Here is a 14006-nt window from a genome sequence, read left to right as displayed (position 1 = left end):
CAGTGCTACAGTGAACATAGGGGCACATATATCTTTTCAAATTATTGTTTTTGTTTTCTTCAGAGAAATGCCCAGATGTGGAATTTCTTGGTCCTATGGTAGTTCCATTTTTTATTTTTTGAGGACTCCCCATACTTTTTTCCATAGTGGTTGCACTAGTTTATAATTCCACCAATAGCACACAAGGATTCCCTTTTCTCCACATCCTCACCAAAATGTATTTGTTGACTTTTTGAAATAGCCATTTTGATAGGTGTGAAGTGATATCTCGTTGTGGTTTTGATTTGCACTTCCCTGATTATTAGTGATAGTGAGCATAGTTTCATATGTCTATTGACCATCTATATGTCTTCTTTGGAGAAATGTCTATTCAGGTTCTCTGCCCATTTTTTAAATTGGATTGTTTGTTTCCTTGATGTTGAATTGTATGAGTTCTTTATATATTTTGGATATTAATACTTATCGGATATATCTTTCCAAATATCTTATCCTATTCAGTAGGCTGTCTTTTTGTCTTGTTGATAGCTTCTTTCATTGTGTGAAGCTTTTTAGTTTGATGTAGTTGTGTTTGTTTATTTTTGCTTTTGTTGCCTTTGTCTGAGGAGACATTTCCAAAAAAATTTGCTAAGAGCAATGCCAAAGGGTTTACTACCTATGCTTTCTTCTGGGATTTTTATGGTCTCAGTTCTTACAATTAAATGTTTAATTCATTTTGAGTATACAATGTAAGAAAATGACCTGGGTTCATTTTCTGCATGTGTGTGTCCAGTATTCCAAAACCATTTTGTGAAGAGGCTGTCTTTTTCCCATTGTATATTCTTGCCTCCTTTGTCATAGATTGACTATTTCAATGTGGGTTTATTTCTGGGCTCTCTATTTTGTTCCATTGATTTTTGTGTCTGTTTTTGTGCTAGTACCATATTGTTTTATTATAGCTTTGTAGTGTAGTTTGAAATAAAGAAGCATGATATCTCCAACACTGGTCATCTTTCTCAAGATTTCTTTGGCTATTCAGCCATGATTAGAACATTGGTGAACACAAAGAGGTGCTGGGAAAGTGGCATGTCCAGAGAAAGCACAGAAGCTCCATGCCTCTTCTCACATATCTTGCTCTGTAGATCTCTTTTTCCTCTGGATGTTTATCTGTATCTTTTATTATATCTTTTTATGATAAATTGATTAACAGTAAGTAAACTATTTTCCAGAATTCTGTGAGTCACTCTCACAAATTAATCAAATCTGAGAAAGGGAGTCATGTAAACTTCTGACTTGTAGCTGATTGTTCAAAAACATAGGTGACAACCTGGACTTGCTGTTGACATCTGAAGTGGGTGAGGGTGAAGTCTCGTGGAACTGAGCCCTTAAACTGTGGGATCTAAAGCTATCTCCAGGTAGATAATGTCAAAATTGAGCTAAAATGTAGGGCACCTTGGCTGTTATTGCAAAATTGCTTGGCATGGAAAGGAAACCCCACATATCTGGCATTAGACATATTGTGATTGTAATAGTAGTGGAGAGTAAAGGAGAAACATACAGGAGGAGTAGTGTAGGTTTTCTTTACACCTTTGCCCTATGAGCTTCATTCCCTTCCAACTCCTTTGTGCTGTTATTATCATATAAATTAAATCCTTATGCACTGTTTGCTTACCAACATAAATTCATAAGTATTACTTTACGTAGTTGTCTTTTAAATCTGATAGAAAAAAAGAGTTGCAAACAATATATTTATACTCACTTTTCCATTTACCCATTTAATTACCTTTAACAGAGGTCTTTATTTCTTCTTATTGTCTTCTGGTCTTTATTTCAGCCTGAAGAACTCCCTTTAGAATTTATTGTAGGGCAGGTATGCTAGCAATGAACTCTCTCAGTTTTTGTTTCTCTGAGAACGTTTTAATTCCCCCTTCATTTTTAAAGGATAGTTTTGGCTGATGTAGGATTCTTGGTTGATAGTCTTTTTCTTTCAGCAGTTTGAATATAGCATCCCACGGCCTTCTGACTTCGTTCTTATGAGAAATTAGCTTATTTAGGATCACTTGTACATGATGGGTCACTTCTCTAGCTGTTTTCAAGATTCTTGTTAGTTTTAAACTGCTTAGTTTCATGTGTATAGGTATGGATTTGTATTCATTTTGTTTTTAGTTGAGACTTTTGAATGTGTAGATCACAGTTTTCCTCAAATTTTGGGCATTTTTCTTCCATTATTTTGAAATATTCATTTGCCCCCTTTTTCTCTTTTCTTCTGGGGCTTTCTCTATGTGTATTCTGACATGCTTGACAATGTCTTGTGAGTCTCTGAGGCTCTGTTCATTTTTGTACTCTTTTTTTCTATGATTGGATAATAAATTAGGCTATCTCCCAGGTATATTTTCACTACTTCTACCTGCTCAAGTCTGCTGTTGAGCTCTTGTAGTAAATTTTTTATTTCTGTCACCAACTCCAAAATTTCTGTTTGGTTTTGTTTTATAGCTTTCATTTTATCTCTTTATTGCTATCTTCTGTTTGGTAAAATATTTTTCTCACATGTTCCTCTAGTTCTTGAGGTATGGTGTCCTTTAATTTTTTTGAACATATTTTAAAAAGCTGATTTAATGCCTTAGTCAAATATGTCCAGCTTCTAGGCTTCCTTGGGAACAGATTCTGACTCCATTTTTTTTCTTTCTGTATGGACCATATTGTCTGTGTTTTCTAATGGCTCATAGTTGTATGTGTTTGTTTGTTTTTTAATTATTGAAATCAGGAATCTCTGAAAATTATATTCTTCCTTTTACCAGGATTTTTGTTTTTGCTATTTCTTGTAGTTTCTTTTTTTAGTGATTTGCCTAAACTAATTCTGTAAAGTTTGTACTCTTGTCATGTGTGTCTGCTGAGGCTTCTGCTCAGTTAGCTTAGTGCTTAGATAAAGATTTCACAGGGATTTCCTAGATACCTGGAACCAATAATTCTCCCAATGTTTGTCAAGATGTTCTGTATGTATGTTAGTGAATCTCTTTAATATTCACCCAGGGAGTTTATATGCCATAACCTTCACTTCCTAGTTGCACATAGCATCAAGGTTAGCTGGATATGAGAGTGTAGTGACTTTATGCTGCTTCTAATTCACAGCACTGGGATTGCATAAATCACTACATACATGGCATTCTAGATTCCCAGAAATATACCAGAGTTCTTCTATATCCCCTATTGACATCTTATTTCTTGTTCTTTTTAAGTTTTTTTGGTGAGCCTATTTGTGCTCTCAGTGTTATATATTACTTCAGGCAGCCATGATGTTCAACAGTTGTCTGCAATTACTTTTTTACAAATGTTCCCCCTACCTTTTACCTATAGAAGAAGGTTGTGTATACTATGCAATCTCTAAATCACTTTATATGAAGACAGCCTTGTAAGAGAGAGCTTCCTAGGAAGCAACATACAGGTCAAATAATAAAAATCCTCTTTGAATGGAGATTTGAAAGAGTTTAAATCTTTTTCTGGCCATGTTTGGTGACTACTATGCCATTCATTTTTACTGAGATTATAGACTGTTGGTTTTCAAGGATATAGAAAGCTCAGGAGGTAGGGAAGATTGGAACAGGAAAAGTAAAAATACTACAAAATTGCTTATAGAGAATCAGCTGTTTTTCTTGAATAAATACTCCCTGATTAACCTTTGGCTAATTCCCAGAGTTCTGAAAAAGTTTTGTTTTTTTCTTCCTGATAACTCTTCCCAGTATTCTCATTGCTTTTCTGAAGGAGAAAAACTTTTGAGGTCCTGGCTTCACCATTTTCACTGATGTCAGTCCTAATAAACTCTTAATATTATGTCTTCACTGAATTCCTGAACTAAGGTAAATGTGTAGCCTACATATATTGTTGCATTTCTGTTTTGAAATATTTCATTTAGAATTTTTGAATTCTATTTTTGTGCTCATTATCTGATCTTGATACTATGATTATCTAATTATAATTAGAAGATAGTAACCAAATAATACTCTAATTTAGGCATTGTCCTGATGTTGATATGCATCAAGCCTGCCTGTCTACAATTTTGTGCAATTAATATGGATGTTCTGAATAATGACCTTTAGTTCAGTAATAAGTAAATTCTTATAAGCACCTTTATTTAGGGTATTATGAAGAATGTGCTGCTAGATTTTAGGATTATTTTTATTAGATGTTGCCATAAATATGTTTCAACAGATTTTATCACAAAATACTTTTATCTTAAGTATTTCACTAAATCAACATTTTACTGGGCTCCATAAACATTACTATACCAGTCTACATAAAGCTCACTAGCACTTATGGCCAAGCTATAAGAATACTTGAAAGTACTGAGCTATATTTCATTTGAATGTGTTTTCTAGATCTGAACATTCCAAATTCCAGCTCCAACTTTTTGAGTTACTACATCATCATCTTTTTGATACACATAAACCCTTCTATGCATGATATAAAATCAGTTCGACCTAACAGTTTTATATCACATCATTTGAAATTATACTGGGTAACCATGTTATTAAGATCGCGTGTCCTTGGTATTTATCCATCCATTTACAAATCCATTCATTCATTGTCCCCCTCTTCTAACAAATTATTCAGTTTTGGCCATATACCACATATTATATGGGCCAATGGTGATATAAGTATGAATAACACATGTAGGGAGAGTGACAACACTTAGGCTTTCTCGCCACCTTTTCCCAGCGAAGGCCTCAGTTATGTAAACATGATATAGCATAGTCATAACAGATGCCATGTTAGCTGACTAATGTCCGACCCATCGTTGGCTGAGGTTCACTATTGTCTTGGGTCCTATAAGACTGGCCCAGGACTTTCAGAGGTGTGGGTTTTGTTCCCCTGGGCAGATTGTCCCCCGGGGTGTCCCCTGTTTATGTGTGTCCCCTGTTTATGCCTGGCTGGCTGGCTGCCACTGGGAGGAAGAATGTGTGTTTATCTCTTGTGTACATTTGGCCTGTCACAGCCAAATAAAGGAATGTCTCATCCTCTTTTGGTTCCACAGTTTTCCTTCAGTCTGTCCGGATCTAGAGTGAACCTCTGTGGCCATGGTCCTTGGCACTACACTTGGCATAGTCATTGGCATTACAACACACATTGTCTTTCTCTTCAAGTAATCCACAGACTAGTGATGAAACAGATGCATAAACAAAGTCTTGTAATGCTGTGGAATAAGTGACATACTTTGGGTGACCATGGAAGTTGGTTTAGACAGATCAGTCCTAGATTACATCTATTGTCCTAATATAATTATTAATAGCACTTTCTTGAATTTAATAAAATATTCAACTTGGATGATAACATATCCTACCTATACATGATATCCAAAATGTTAAAGAAGCAAAACTGAGGGAAAGGTGGACTATCATGTTTAGAATAGGATAACCTTTATTTTCTAATTTTCCCCTCTGACTATTTCTCTTTGTACTTACTAAATGATGCCCCTTTTACTACAGCGTCTTAGACCCAGGCTGATTCAGTAATATCTTATTAACCAACTGTCTTCGAACTTTATTTTCTCTTCCCTGAAGGTCTGGAATTCATCAAAGTCAGGATTTAATCACACAGGCTCAGGCCAGACATGCACGTTCCATTTGTTACTTGGCTCTGTCAATGCACATAAATCTATCTTGACTTAACACTGCTTTGTATCTGAGGTAAACATCCACAGAGGAGTCTCAGTTCATTATAATAGGGTCTCGACTGAGATCATCAGATGTATTGGCTTGTGGGTTTTGGTTGCCATCCAGACCCATGTTCCTAAAATAAAATTTTCAACACCAAACTCCCTGGGCTCATGGAAAGTTTAATATAACCCATGAAATACATTAATTTTTCTTTGTGTCTTTTCATTTTATTTTATTTTATTTTTATTATTTTTTTAAATATATCTTTATTGATTTCAGAGAGAGGAAAGGAGAGGGAGAGAGAGACAGAAACATCAATGAAGAGAGAGTCATTGATCAAGCCTGCAACCGGGCATGTGCCCTGACCGGGAATCGAATCCTGATCGCCTGGATCCTAAGCCGACGCTTAACCGCTGAGCCACGCCCGGCTGGGCTGTGTCTTTTCATTTTAAAATGCAGTAATTCAGAGTAGATAAACAACCACTTTTAAACATTTAAAGTTTTTTTTCTCAATAAAATCAAAATATGAATTTCAGAGTGTCCTTAAGAGATAGGGGTTTGCCCAGCTGGGTGTGGCTCAGCGGTTGAGCATCAACCTAGGATCCAGGCTACTGGGGTTCGATTCCCGGTCAGGGCACATGCCCAGGTTGCAGGCTTGATCCCCAGTCAGGGGCGTGCAGGAGGCAGCCGATCAATGACTCTCTCATCATTGATGTTTCTATCTCTCTCTCTTCCCCTCCTTTCCTCTCTCTGAAATCAATAAAGATATATTTTTTAAAAAAAGAAAAGAGGTAGGGGCTGAAAAGGGTATTGTAAGCCAGCACTTTTCTTGGAACACACCTACAGTCAGACAATGCAGGTAGGGACAATAAAGTAATTTTAGGAATTGGAAGTCCTCCACATGTGCATACATGTGTTAATGCTTTAGTTATTTTTTTAACTAAGAGTTACTATACTCATTTTGTTTTTATTTTTATGTGTGTGAATTGTGTATATTTGGTTTTTGTATAGGTAATGCATACACATGGTGAGAAATTCAAACATTATATAAATGTATTTGTCAAACAGTCTTTTATTTCCCTCTGATCCAGCCAAGGAGTTCTTCTTACTTTAAGAAAACAATATTTTTTGTCCCTTAACTATTTTTTTCTAAAATACTTTATGCATGTACAGTGAAATAAAAACATACATAGTGTGTAATTCTCTTATGATTTCTTCAAATACTAATATGGTTATGTTAATTAATTAATTAATTTACATATAAATGCTTGCTTTATTTGGAACTTAATCTGGATAAAATTATTATTTCCATGTAGATTTTCAACATAGTTTATTAAATAATTAACTTTCCCTTTTTAATTTAGATACTGACTTTATCATACACTAACTTCCTTTCTGTATCTGGATATGTTTCTACATTTTTCTATTCTTTCCCTTTGAGATATCTCTAATTTACATGAACAAAATTGATATTTAAATTATTTGATATTTATATGTTTTAATATTTGCTTCAGCTAATTATATCTTAATATTCTCTTTACCTATGTTCCCTGACTATTTTTACTTGTTTCCATATTACCTTGGCATCACCTTGCATATACTTTTGGTGTTTTATTACAATAATGCTAAATTTAAGGATTATCTTATATAAAGCTTTTATTTTTACAATGTTGACCCTTCCCAATAAGAAAAAATCTGATGTGAGTTTCCATTACTCTTACTTTGAGTCTCTCAGGAAAATTTTCAAGTTTTATTCCTATAGGTCTTACATATTTCTTAATACATTTATTCCTAATATATTTCAACATTGAAAATAGATGTTTATTATGTCTTCCAAACTGTTGTTGTTACAGATTTCTGTGCATCAAGTTAATATCTACACATGTTGTGGAAATTTATTTATTTATTTTTAATTATAGTTCTTTCTTTTGATATAAAATCTTAGTGTCTGATTGTACAGATAATTTCATACTGTTTTCCTTTCCCTGCCCTATAACTGCAGTGATAGTACCCTAAGAACAATGCTAAATAATAGTAGTGACAATGGGCATTTTACCTTGGTTCCAATTTTTTGGGATTGTTTTCAGTGTTTCTTCATTATGCCTGATGTTGGCTTTGAAATTAATTATGGATGATTAATATTACTAATTTTTGTTAATGATCTATGGGAATTGCCTATTTTTCCTCTTTGAACTCTTAATATATTTATGTAAGTAGATTTCCTGTTTCTGTTTTATTTTTTACCATTTTGTCTTTCCTAGAGAAAATTGTACTTGGTCTTGTATATCTTTTTAATGTGCTACTGGTTTCTGTTTGTTAAAATTTTACTTAGAATTTACTGTCAGTTGTCATGGTGAGATTTGTCTACATTATTTATTCATGCAATATTTGTTGCTATTGCTGTTGTTTTTAAATTGTTATCCTCACTTCACATAAAGAATTTAAAACCTTTCTCTTTCTGTGCTTTAGAAAAATTTGAATAGTGTTAACTTGTCTGTCTTGAGAGATATTGTAGATCTCTTCGGAAAACTGTCTTTTCCTAGTGAATTCTGGGGAGTAGCTCTTAGACACTTTGTTTTTATGTTTGTCTTTTCTTAATTTTTATTTCTTTAGGGTAATTTTTATAACTATAAATATTTCTTCAGGGCCAGATGGCTTTGCTTACAAATTCAATCAAATATTTAAAGATGAAAAATATCAGTAATACAACTCAGCAAATAAAGATGTTAGGAACACTTCCCAACTCATATAGAGATATAACTTCTTAATTACTTCATCTAAGGCATCTGTGTCCTTAGGCTTTTTGTTGTTTTTTAAAAAAATATCCAGCCCTGCCGGGCGTGGCTCAGCAGTTGAGCATCAACCTAGGACCCAGGAGATCGGGGTTCGATTCCTGGTCAGGGTACATGCCTGGGTTGCCAGCTAGGCAGCTGATCAATGACTCTCATCACTGATGTTTCTATCTCTCTCTCTCCCCCGCCTTTCCTTTCTCTGAAATCAATAAAGACATGCTTAAAAAAATATATCCATTTGATCTGTCACAGACTGAAATTAGCAAATTAAAATATTTTGCTAATTTATTTCTCTTTGGGTATCATATTTTTAAACTCCTATAATCTTTGTTTTATGATTGTTGATGCTATGCTATTTGGTAACCATGTCTGTTACTTTTTCATCATAAATTTTGCCCTTAAATTGTTAAAATGCCCTTCTATGATTTACATAATGCCTTTTAAATAGATTTATGTTTCTCTTATATAAAGGTTATGTCCATTGTTTTTGTTTGTTTGCATTTTGCTAACATTTCTTTGCAAATCTTTTTATTTACTTTCCAACTCACTTTCCTTTAGATTGTGTCTTATAAATAATGTAAACAGGTGTGTTTTTTTTGGTAAGGTAATGTGAATGGCTTTTTCTTTTACTAAGTGGATATAAGACATTTGCATTTATTGATATGATATATATGTTTGAGCAACTCAAATTAATTTATGACCTATTTTCCATTTTGATAGCTTGTAAAAATGATCTGACACTTTCTTATTTTTGTTTTTTAATGTATAGTTCCTTTGATATATTCATTTTTGCCATATCTGTTATTTTTATGACTATAAAATTATATAACCTCCATCAGAATCTATTTCTTTGGCAATATTTATTACTTCTCTATCACACTGCATATCTTATTGTCTCCACCAGATCCACTTTCCATATTTTCACTCCTCTTTGGTCCAGAAGTCCGACCCTTATGGACCATATCAATCAATTCTCAAAATCTCTGGCTTCTGGTTGGGCTCAGCCAATGATGAACCCTGGTAAGAAGTGGGATGGAGGAAGGAGAGAAATGTTGTGTCTCTTGACCTACCATCACTGATCCTCTTATGGTTACTGATTCCATATAACTCTCTGTACTGCTTCCCTTGTTCTTTCGGTGCTAGGGATAGTAACCATGGAAACATGGTTCTTGCTGCAGTCCTTGTTATTTCTCTGAAACCCCATATTTGCAAAGTATTCCTTTGAAAATAATCCTACCTCAATTTCTTTTATTATTTTCAGCATACCATCTTTTTTTCTACTGGGCACCAGGTTGGCATTCCTATTATAAACTATGATAAAAATAAAACAATTCCTTTTCTTTTCTTTCTCTTACTCTCCCCAGTGGCAGATTTTCACTAATTATGAGTTTTCTCAATATGTGTCGCTTTGCTATTATGTATGCCTACAGTTTTGTTACTTGAATAATCACCTTAACTTATAAACTCTGATTATCTGATATTAAAAATGAAGAACTCTGGCCTGGCCAGGTGTGACTCAGCGGTTGAGCATCTCTCTATGATCCAGGAGATCAAGTTTTGATTCCCTGTCAGGTCACATGCCTGGGTTGCGGGCTCGATTTCCGGTGGGGGACATGCAGGAGGCAGCCGATCAATGACTGTCTCATCATTGATGTTTCTGTCTCTCTCTCTTCCTCTCCTTTCCTTTCTCTGAAATTAAGAAAGATATATATTTTTAAAAAAAGACTCTTTTCATTTATGCTACCACTCATATTTTATCCCCCCACCCACACTTCATATGTTTGTTAGTGATGTTTTCTACATGGTCAAGGCATATTTTTATATACCATATTAAGGCATATGTTTATATACATTTTAAATAAACTTATTACCATCTTTTATTATCTCACAATTCTATTAAATAAATTTAATGCTTAATGCCAGATGTTTTACTCTGATTTTATAATTATCTTTTGGTTGGTGGAAGTTCCACCTCTAGTACATTTAATTACTGTTTAGAATGGTTTCCAGATAAAATAAAGACATCTAGTTAAATTTTGAACTTCAGATAAACATTTTTTTAGTAGAAGTATGCCTTAAGTATTGCATGAGATATTTTTATTTGCTAAATCTGGCAACCTTATGTCTGGCAAATAGCTACTGTGTCACACTCTTGGTAAGTGTTAGCTACTTGTATAATTTGGAATCTGTGAAAATTATAAGTTTATGTTTTGATGACAATTATTTAGGTTCCATTTTTTCCTGGAACACAGGGTGCACTTTCTACATATTTAAATTTCCTATTATTTCCAGTATTATTTTCTTAAATTATGTACTTGTCGAGTAGTAGATTAAAAGTGGCTATAAATTCTTTACCACCTCCCACCAAAACTGAGTGGCAGAAATATTATCCTTCTGTGATTGTTTTTGACCAGCAGAATGTCATGGAAGTGATGCTGTGCACCTTCTGAGGCCAGGTCTTATGAGATCTGAAGTTTCTGCTTTCACGCCCCTTGGAACACTGTCTCTTGGAAGCCAGTCACCATGAATAAGTCAGACTACCCTGGGATGAAGCCCACATTAGCTATGTAGACAGATAGGCCAAGGATAAGAGCCAAATATATTTGGAATTTCTAATTCAACTCAGACACTAGTCAACTGCATTCAGCAAGACAGAGAGCAAAAGAACTGTCCAGCACAGCCCTTCCTCATACATAGAATCTAAATAAGTAAAATGGTTCTTATTTTCAGTCACTACATTCTAGGGTAGTTTGTTATGTAGCAATGAAATTATTATAACAGATTTCCAAAATTTTGGACATTCAGTTTTGTAAATGTGTGGTATTTTTTCTCTTTTCTATATCTAGCTTTTTCTATTTACTTAGTTAAAGCATTCTTTTATAAAATATTATTGTTTTATTTTATTCAACTTACATTTTTTCATTTCTTTAATTTGTGATCATTTTTTTAAAAAAAACCATACACATTTAACTGTATTTATCATTGTCACTTAAAGCTTGATTTTATAAAACACAAAAACACATTAAAAGTTCTGTATCACTGGAATTTAGACAGAAGAAATAAGGACGGCTTTGTAAGTGTAATTTATATACATTAAAGTAAAATAAATGGAGATTTTTTCGCAATGAAACAAACTGCAAAACGACCTTCCAGGAATATTTCGTGATTGTGGATTATCAGTTACTTTAGGATTAAACAAAGATTCTGAATAGTCAGCCTTCTTTTGCTGTTTCACATTTACCTATACTCTGAGTCAAGCTACTTGATGACCAAAAGGTCTGATTTAGAAAGATATTTAGCTTTATAGCAAAAGTTTTCCATCTCTAGTTACCTCCTTCAGAGGAACTGACATTACAGTGCTGATGTAATCTGGTTCCCTTTGAACAGTGGGCAAAAAATGACATCAACCCCATGGAAAGTCAAACAGGTGCCAAAAAATGGAACAGTATATACAGAGTTCAGTAAAGTACAATGTTAAGGTTTCCCCATCTAAAAATTAATCAATGAAATAGAAAATGAACTACGGTTGACTTGGTCTCAGGAAACACACATTGAGAATTCCGCCATCGTTTCCGGCTCATCTCAGTCATCGACAGGGATTTTGTAGGTCACCATGCTGTTCACTTTGAGGATTGTAGTCATGAAGGAACGCAGACGGACCTGCTAAGAACTGGGAATGAACTGTGGTCCCGACTCTCTCCATTTTTCAGGTACAACCAAATCTTTGTCCCTGTAGATCAGCAGATCAAATGAACAGGACACTTCCAGCAGCGACAGAAAGGTGATGGTAGCTGTGATCTGCCTGATCACGGAGCGGATCTCATCTTGGATTGCTTTCTGAGACTTTTCTCTGGGCGCACTGTCATCTTTGGCAGTCTTGTCACACTCAGTATCAAACTGCCACCTTGCAAGGAGCTCCCCGTTCTCAGTGTTTGAGATGACTACCACCGGCTTCTGCACTGAACATTTGTACAGCCAGTCTTTCAGTTGTTCCACCACATTGTTCAGGTATTTCACGAGCTCGGGATCAGTGGTCACAAGCAAGGTGAGTCCGTATTTCTGCACTGGAGTAAAGGTTTCAGACGCATTAATACCACGCTGATATAAAATGCTGTTGATCCCAAATGAGAAGAACTCGGCCACGATGTCGGTGCTCCTGTGCAGGGTGATGCCCTGCTCCAGGGCCAGCTGCCGCTCCATGGCCAGCCGGCAAGCGCACACCGCACCTGAGATAGCACCCGGCTACCACGGCTCTGTGATCAGATTTCTTTGTTTGTAGCATTGTCTCTGATTCTTTCATTCTTCAGTTTTACCTTAATTGCTGAAATGATTTTATGGTATATTTATCTTACACCTGCATCATGATCCATACCTACTTATTCATAAGCTCTTGATGTCTGCAATCACTTCCCTGAACTTCTGCACTTTGTGATCTTGGGCTTTGTTTTAGAGAAGCCATGATTTAGTTGATTTTTAAAATATTCATGGTGAAATTTGGCCACAGTTTTTATCTTTTTCAAGTTATTTCTCCTTTTCTGGTAGTATAGTTATGCAGATTTTCTCCTGTTTCCTTTTTGATTAGTCATTTAAATCACAGGTGAGTTCTTTCCCCTCACCCCAAAATAGTTATTTCTTAAATGTTTATTCAAAGGAAGGTTAGTTTGCTGGATTTTTTTTTTTCCAAGTTTGTGTATGAATTCATGTGGTCTTGCCATTTAATGGTGATAAGCAGTTCTGGGCTATTTCTCAATGCAGTTGCCTCTTGAGGCCACCAAGGCATACTACTTCATGAAAACATGCTATTCTGTCAGACTTATATTTAGCCCTATTTCCTGTGCATCTCAGAATCTAAACTCATCCATGAAAATTTCAGATTCCAGAATGTGTACCTTATTTCTTCTCTTATCAGGAAAGAGTTTAGGGTATGTGCCTTAGGATGTGCCTTTCCCCTGTGGGAAGTGTAGGTTCTTCTGATATCAGCAGCTTCCGCGTTTCCTCTGCCCATTCTTCCAAGAAAATCCCTGCTCTTTTTCCAGTGCATTTGGGAACACTTCCTCCTTTACCAGGCTTTCAGTTACTTATCTGTGTCCTTGTTAGTGGAGTGTGTAATTAAAAAAAAAAAATCCTCTTGTTGCCTTTGGACAATTCCCAAAGGAGAAGTAGAGATTGTCAAATTAAAGTATTCCTCCCTTAACCTCAGTGTTACTTTCTGTGGTTTCAGTTACCCACAGTCACCTGTAGTCCAAAAATATTAAGTGGGAAAGTTCCAAAAGTAAACAGTTCAGGAGTTTTAAATTGCATTCCGTTCTGAGTAGCATGATGAAATTTCCCACAGTTCCTCTCCATCCCACCTGGGAAGTGAATCAATACAAGATATCTCTTGTTCTTTCATTTGGGGGTTGTTTTTTGTCTCCCCATTTTGTATTAGGTGGATCTGCTAGGACTCTCAGTCTTTTTGGAGAGTCTTTGGTGGATCTGCTAGGACTAGGTGGATCTGCTAGGACTCTCAGTAATAGTGTCAACAATAAAAATAAAGAATTAACTTCAACAGTTTAAAGACTTAAATTTAAGACCTGAAACAATAAAA

General features: G+C 35.1%; 1 pseudogene across 1 annotated transcript; it reads right to left on the bottom strand.

Annotated features, from left to right (window-relative positions):
• Positions 1-12082: 12082 nt before the first annotated feature.
• LOC308559200 (mitotic spindle assembly checkpoint protein MAD2A pseudogene) lies at positions 12083-12619 on the bottom strand (annotated as a pseudogene). The gene has a single exon. The product of its transcript is annotated as a mitotic spindle assembly checkpoint protein MAD2A pseudogene (transcript).
• Between the last annotated feature and the right edge of the window lie 1387 nt (positions 12620-14006).

Source organism: Miniopterus schreibersii, assembly GCF_964146895.1.
Source record: "Miniopterus schreibersii genome assembly, chromosome: 1".
In the NCBI taxonomy this organism is placed as follows: domain Eukaryota; kingdom Metazoa; phylum Chordata; class Mammalia; order Chiroptera; family Miniopteridae; genus Miniopterus; species Miniopterus schreibersii.
Note: the sequence above shows the minus strand (reverse complement) of the source record. Positions and strands in the feature narration are given on the sequence as shown.